This window comes from Nelumbo lutea, chromosome 1 (genome assembly GCF_056320005.1).
Source record: "Nelumbo lutea isolate HS-2025 chromosome 1, American lotus-T2T, whole genome shotgun sequence".
NCBI lineage: Eukaryota > Viridiplantae > Streptophyta > Magnoliopsida > Proteales > Nelumbonaceae > Nelumbo > Nelumbo lutea.
The window spans coordinates 24,752,034-24,760,154 of NC_142684.1; positions in this window are offsets into that span (position 1 = coordinate 24,752,034).

Consider the following 8,121-nt stretch of genomic DNA (forward strand, 5'->3'; position numbering starts at 1 on the left):
TGTTTGGACCATCTAATTTGTTCAATTTGATTTTAGTTTAGATTAGGTCCAACCCTAACCTAGTCCATTGATACTCATACTCTTATCTTCTCCCAATGGACTTGATATTGGTTGAGCGAGGATGTGGGTAAGACTGCTCTCATGCATTTCACCTTTGAAGTGTGGGTAAGACTGCTTTCACCCAACAATGTATAATTTCTACCATCTGGTGCTAAATTGGGCATAGGAATCTGCTACCAACACAGCGCTCCCAACACTATTCCAATAGAGGAAGATGTTCGTAAAGTGCGGTTGTAGGCCTGTTGGGAACATTATATTGATAGCAGATCTGAACTCTAAATTGGGTCACTTGGCGAAGTCCTTGACAACTGATCATATCAGACCATGATAAATCTGCAAATGACGAACATGGATTTCATCCTTACAAAATCCTTATTAAAAGGAACAGTTAAAGGAAGAATGATGAATTCACCGTGCCCGATGGAATATCTAATGAACAATTAAAAGGACCATGCTTCCATGGCTGTTGTTTTTGTGGTTATCAAACTTCAAAATATTGATACGTCCGGTACATTCTCTGTTGGGGCCTATCGGGAAGTTAATGAACAGTTAAGGTTCCTCCACCTTCTGAATTGGTCAGAACCTCGATACATTCTCTATAGGGGTGTATCAGAGAGTTCCCAGAATGATACGTATTGGTCGATATGGGCTGATACGTATCGATACTTTGAACCTTGGTGGTTATGTAGAATAAGGGTATGTTTTGAAAATTTAATGAACAATTAGGGATACTTTTGTTCTTTATGTTTTATGTTTTTATGTTTGAAAGGTTGTAAATAATATCTAGAACTATAGTTTCCTCAAACCCCACCTTGCATATTAACCCTTTTTAACATATCAATAATGACCTTGAAAAATGATAGGTTGTGTAATTCATACTTTGAACCTTGATAACAGGAAATACCTAAAAAGAAATTTTATATATTTTCTGTGAGTAGTCTCCCTAAGTGAGACATTTGCTTGGTAACTGTCACGGTAACTACAATATTATAGTTGTATTTAGTTGCAGTGTAAATAAATTTGTATTGATGCAAAATTATGGTAGTGCAAATGATTTGGATGTAAATTCTGATTTATTTATTGTTTCAAAATGTACTTTAGGCTGTGTTTGGTTGCAATGCAAATTTATTTGCGCTGATGCAAAACTATGATAGTGCAAATGATTTTGGTGCAAATTATGATTTATTTTTATTTCAAAACTTACCTTTTTTTTATTGCAGTAAAAATGAAGTAAAATAAGACCTGAAACAGAATAACATAAAACCCAAAATAAAATTAAGACAATTTGCATTCTTTTCATTTGCACTCCAATGCATTTATACTAGTGCAAATAAAATTGCACTGCAACCAAACACAGCCTTAGGCTCAGTTTGAAGGAGTATATATACAAATATGTAGAATGCAAAACCTTGTTTTCTATATTATTTTGCATGTATTTGCAATGTACATTTTTGTATTTATACTCTTTCCAAACTGAGCCTTATTTTTCTTTGGTTGCAGTAGAAATAAAGTAGTGCTAGACTGCTAGTCTTGCTGTATAGCCAATCTTTCAGATGTGACCAATTCAATGGTGGATGCCAATCCTATATAGAATCCAGCTTTGCTAGAAATGGAGCGTGAAAAGCAAGTTACAAACACCAAATAGAAACAAACAATGAGTGTGTAGTTTGGTTTCCACATCTTGTCTAGCAGATTAGATTAGAGTCCTTCTGAAATAAATGACAACTGGAAAGTTGGAGGGACCTATGGTTATGTACGAGTCCTGTCTTCTAAGAGTCGAGACACTTACTACACCAAATTATTGATGAAAGAAAAAAAGATTATCTTTTCAACTGAAGGCTCCCTCCATGGGCCCATCAACCAGCAAGAGCACAATTGTCTAATCCATCTCCCTCCTAAAGAACTGAATATGTTAAACATGAATAATATAGAAGGATTAGTTTAGTCATGAAGTCAAGAAAAGGATCAACCTCTCTGTTGAGGCTTGAACCAAAAATCAGCATAGCCTGATCACCTTCAACACTTCAACCTTCTCATTTTATGAATTGATTTTAGAGCTTTTTTGACGGATTTTAGGCTGCATTTGGCATTTCTTGTTTTAAGGACTTATCTCCTTTTTTATGTAAAAAACTCAGTGTTCATCTGGGCATTTTAACTACAAAAAGGAGATAAGTCTTTAAAATAAGGAATGCCATATGCAGCCTTAATGTAGGAATGCAAATGGTATCTATTTGTCTGAATTTTAATTTGAAACCAATTGGATTAAGGATGATCTGCATTGGATTCATATATAAATTGAATCAAATTATGATCCCTGTTTTTTATTTAATCATATTTACATTTTGTATCAGTTGTTTGAATTCTTCATGTTAAATAAGGTGTGTTCTGCAACATGATTGTTTTTTTCTTAAAAAAAACACTGCTGCATTAGTGAAATCAATATATTTTTGCTGAAGTGGTAATTGTTTTTGTTTTGAAAAGCAAAATCATACATATTAAAAAAATGGGATTTTTTGATTGCAATCCCCCTCAGAAATCACTTCCGCACCCCCCCTCCTATTCTATTAGTAGCCCCCCCTATAAACCCCTTAGAAATCCTTTTGGCATCAATCCACGAGTAGGATTCAATTTGTAGGCGGGGTAAGGCTGGGATGGGGAACGGTCTCTTTGAAAGACAGAGAAGGGTCTCATGGATAGGAAAGTGGGGGATCTTCGGGTTGAGGATTTAGGAAATGGGGAGAACTTGGGGATATTAGGTGACAGATTGCTTGGGATCGACCTCGTCTCTGATACGAGGAGGATCCTTATTTATGGATGGGATTCCAAGATCCTAAAAGGTAGGAGATGAAGTTATTCATTCCGTATCAGGGAAGGGAATATTTGATTCGCTGTCAATTATTGGATGCGCTACTGGGGTATCACCACAGGTTTCATGAGGATCATCTTAGGGATTGGCTTTCCTTATCCTCAAGATCCCTTATTACTCACGTGTGCTACTACCTTTCCGTGCGTTATAAGTAATCTTATGTGGCAATGGTGATGTCACCATTCGGAGGTTGGTACTTAACCGATTCCACATGGCGACTCGTAGGGTTTTTTGCTATCGTGGGTCCGTGTGCGTTCGGGCACATGTGGGCCTCGCCATGGACTCGGCTTGCCGTCCCTTCTAACCTGTCGTCAAGAGTGGGCTTGCGGGCTATGAGTTCATCGTACGCTCAGGTGGGCTTGGGTCCTTTGGATGGGTCCCTATGGGTTTCTTTAGGTTCAGGCACTGGCTGGGCTCGGTGGACCGTGGGTTTATCACGATTTTGCTTCGTGTATTGTGAATTTATCGTAGAAGTGACATTGTGTCGCAAGTTCATCGCAGCATGGGGGCGATTGTAAGCTGCTCACATATGCTTTTGTGGTATTAATCCTGATGTCTGAGTGTTCTTTAAGGGTCTGAGTGAGCGGTATATACCTACATTAGCCCCCTATTTATCAGTAAGTGGGAGCTTATCGATAAGCATATTACCTTTTTGACTTTGGATTTTGCGATAGGTTCACCTATGTGCATTGGGTCTGTAGTTTTTGTCTGCTTTGTAGTTTTGTGTAGATCACATGTACCTTGTGTTCGCGTTTGATGGTTAAATACAATCTATGACTTAGCCCTTGCCTTTTAGTGATTTTCTTGCTAACCGTTGACAGGAAGGAAATCAGCAAAAGACAACCCTAAATATAATTGTTTGAATAAGTGTTTGTTTTCGCCACATGGTATTGGTTGATGACTGATGAGTCGACAGTTGTCATTATTTTTTATTAATGGGCATTCAAATATGACGGCCGTAATCACTATTTCTCTTTATGTAATGAATGTTATATGCTTCAATATGCTCAAATACATGCACTGTCATATAAATCTGTAAGTCATTTGAAACTGCTCTTTGCGGTGATTCGTCTGGGTGTGTCTGTTCGGCTCCCCTATTACCAAGCCGTAGGTTGTGTATAAAAGGGTGCAGCATGTCTTGTCATCGTCTCCATTTGATCTAGACTTCTTGTTTTTCTTGTCCTGCTTTCCCCTGCATTTTGCATTTAGTGATGGATCTTGATGCCCTATGCATAATGGAAATTAGCGAATCCGTTGGCTCCACTCCATTGTCTCCAGTAGGGTCGACATTCCTGTCCAAGGCACTCGTTCGAGTGACAGGTTTATGGTGACAGAGTTAGTGGTGAAATTTGCTGAGGCGATTATTCGAGGTGATTGGTTGCCTCCTATCAAACTCCCCTCCGTCGTCGTCGGTCTGGCGCTGAATACGCTTGTGATAGTGATGTGCGAGATTATGAATCTCCCTTTCGACCAGATGTCTTGGTCGGGCCTCACATAGTGGTTGAAAACTTTTGAAAGTTTTTCTGCCATTGGCTTTCACGTCAAGTATATTGAAGAACGCATCGTTCTACTAGCACATGTATTCTGTAAGGCCGATCTTGGAGAGTCACCATTAGTTTATGAGCGGTCTTTAAGAGACGTGTGCCGTCGTATTGAGGCAGTTGAAACAAAGCTGGTTGAAGCTACTAAGAGACTAGAGGACCTTGTGGCTGAATGCAGTCACTAGTGCCAACTGGTGGTGGAGTACGAAGCAGAGGTGGGCAACCTGATGGTGTTCGAGGCTCGGAGACCTCTGCTTGAAAATATAGATGCAATGAGGGATGAGTGGGCCGCTCCATGAGGCGCGGGCATGTATTTGTTGTAATTATTGTAGCTGATTCGAATGAAATGTTATACCTTTACTAATGTTTTGTGTTGATCTTATTGTTCTTCTGTTATTTGATACATATATTTTAAACGTGATCACAAACAACCTTAAGCTTTTGAATTCGATTATATCTGTGTGATATCGGTTTGCGCGTTCCCCCCCCTTATTGTGTGTTGAGCGACATTTTCTCCAGCGGGTGGATGTGTCGATGTGGTTGTCCTTCTCTAGAAGTGGGTGTTGGGGGTTTATGCCGAGTGCGAGCTGCTTTACTTGTTTCGAGCATTAGTATCTCTATGTGACCCTCTTGAACTACTATCCTACTAGGGACGGAAGGGGTAGAGTCCCTTTCTCTATGATCATTGGGTCATGTTCCCAATGTCTATTTCTTGTCGATTCGGGTGACTTCGGGTCTTGAGTGGTCTTGTAACTAGTGATGGCTGAGAAAGTCTGCTAGAGGTTCTGTAATTTGTGATTCGATATCTGATGCGCATGCAATGGCAATTACTGACGTGGCATCATTTTTTAATTAATGCGTCTTTGCAATCCTGCCTATCCGGAGGTATGCGAGTAATTTACTATGGTTGCTTTCTTGCTAAGCATTATTTCGGGCATTGTACAAGCGTCCCCTTATCTTCTCCACCGCCATTTTGTCACGGGAATAATCTTTGGGGCCCCGTGCGGCACTCGAAATGGGCGAATAAGCCTACGAAACAAAGCAAATACACACACAAAGGCAACAAGAAGGCACGTGAATTAGCAAAAGGCTACTTGTATTGCATTAATCAGTGGTAAGCACAAGTACACAGTACAGTATCGAGGGGATCTCGTGCTTAACCTTTACACGCTTATGAGCTCACTCGACTACCTACCTCCCGTCAAAGAGTACGTTAAGCTTTTGGGGGAGTGACAATATGAAACATCAAAATAATGAAAAAGCATACTAAGTAATTACAATTACACCATTGGCGGTCCCCCTTACAAAATACAAGCAAAGCCCACCCATGACACACATGTTGACACCATGAAAGTACGTGGTTGGCACTCGGATGGCTCACTGTAGGAGCTTGATGGCGCGACGAAGGAGTCACCTGTGACATTCTCCCCCACTCAATTCGATCTACGTCCTCGGAGATCGGCTTCGGCTGGTCGCTTATAGTCACTGTTGCGGAAGGAGGGTTCTTCTGCTGCTCCCCAAACCTGCTGTCGTCCAAGGCCGAGGTGTATATTTTGGTGGCATGGTCGGGTTGGCTCATTCTGTTGGGGTTTCCTATGGCTAAGTCCTTTCCTGGCAGCCTCAAGGTATGTTAGTGGCTGGTCCTGTTTGGCTAAGGGGTAGGTTTGGGCCAGGTAAGGATCAAAATGGTGTTTTGGATTATTAAGGTGTGGATTCCCATGCATTTTTCCCCAAGGGTATCTCACAGGGCTACTACGGGAACTAGCCTTAGGGATGATGTGAATGTGGTCCCTAGATGGCTTGGGTGGCACTCGCTCTCCCCGGTGGTTGTGGTAGTAGATGTGGGCAAGGTTTGACACGGCCTTGGGTCTTCTTTTGTTGGGCCCACCAGTTGCGGGCACTTGCGGCTTCTGCTGCGAAGTCGACTTCTGCTGATGTGGTTGGCGTTGAAGCTGATGTTGCTGCTGGTGTTGACTTGGGCGCTGACATTGGTGTTGGCGCTGAAAATGGAATTGCCTTGGGGGTGATTTCTTCCTGGTGACGACTTCCCAACCGGTTCCAATGTCGATGTGAGGTACTTGACAGGGGTTCTTCCTTGTTGACGCCGAGCTGTCTTCATGGTTGATAGTTTCTTGGTACAACTGCAAAGCTGAAAGCTGCTTCCCAAGTATCTGCAAGGCTGAGGAGACAGGAACCATGCAAGGGGAGTGTTCATCCAGAATAAGCAAACTGTTGATGTGTGGCATAAGTGCTGCTTCCGCCTGCTTGAGGAACTCCACTCCAAGAACCACCTGAAAATCATCCAAGGGAACCACAGATAGATTGATGGGTCCTTTCCATGGTCCCACTCGGAGTTCTACTCCACGGGCCGTGCCCTCTACTGCCTTGGCCCCGGAGTTGACAGCCTTGACCCACCTAGTTTGTTTGGTGATGGTCAAGCCGAGTCGCTTTGCCTCCGCAAGCGAAATGAAGTTATGGGTGGCCCCAGTGTCCACCAAGGCTTGGGTCGGCCTCCCGCCGAGGGTGATGTCTACATAACTCAGCCCCTTGTGGGCTTTGGTGGGCCGCTTTGATGTGGCCTCTTTCTTGACTATGGCATTGATGAGTTGGAGGGCACCTACTCTGGGCGCCGCTAAGGGTTTCTCCTCATCGCTCTCTTCACTATCACTGAGTTTGGCGATGAGAGCAGTTATTTTCTTTCGGGTTGGATAGTCACTCGTCCAATGCTTCCCGTTGCAAAGGTAACACGGCGCAGGAGGAGGTCTCCTAGAGGATTGGTGGCCCTGGTAGCTTGGGCCTCCTTGTGGTTTCTTCCCTTGTTGGTAAGTGTAGGGCTTGTCCGCGGGCACTGGCTTCTCCTTTGTAGGGGTTGATTGTGGATCTCCCCCACTCAAACTCCTGGTACCTGGGCTGGATGGTCTTTGCACATCTTCCTTAGGTGTTCTCAGATCAACAAGCTATTCAGCTATGGCCATGGCGGTGGCAAGGTCCTCAACCCCACGTCGCTGGAGTTCGAGCTCAGCCCATGGTCTGAGACCGTCCATAAAATTGAACAGAAGATCCTTGTCTGACATGTCAGTGATCTCCAGCGTCAAGGCCGAAAACTCCTTGACATAGTCATGTAGTGATTCTTGATGTCTGAGATTCTTCATTCTTCGGCGCGCCAAGTACTCCACATTTTCTGGGTAGAACTGCTGCTTGATCTCACACTTGAATCCAGCCTAAGTGTCGATGGTACGGATTCCATGTTCAATGTCTTGGCAACACCTACGCCACCATAACATTGCGATATCAGTCAAATACATAGCAGCTGTACGTACCTGAGTTTGGTTGTCAATGATGCCAGTGGCAGAGAAATATTGCTCCAATTGCCACAAGAAGTTGTCAAGCTCCCTAGCATCCCGAGCACCCGAGTAAGGTGTTGGCTCTCGGATCTTGATGTTCATGGAAGCTAGGGTGGAGGGTGTGCTTGGTGTGTTGGCCACTGCCCTCTTTAGGAGAGTCATCTCATCTCTCATCTCATCCAATTGCGCTTGGAATCTGTCTAGCAAGCCCTGTAGGCTGCTTTGGGAAGGCCCAGCTCCCGAATTCTATAGGGTGGTGTGCATGTCTCTGAAGGCGCCATTGAAACGTCCTTCTAGTTCCACCACTGCA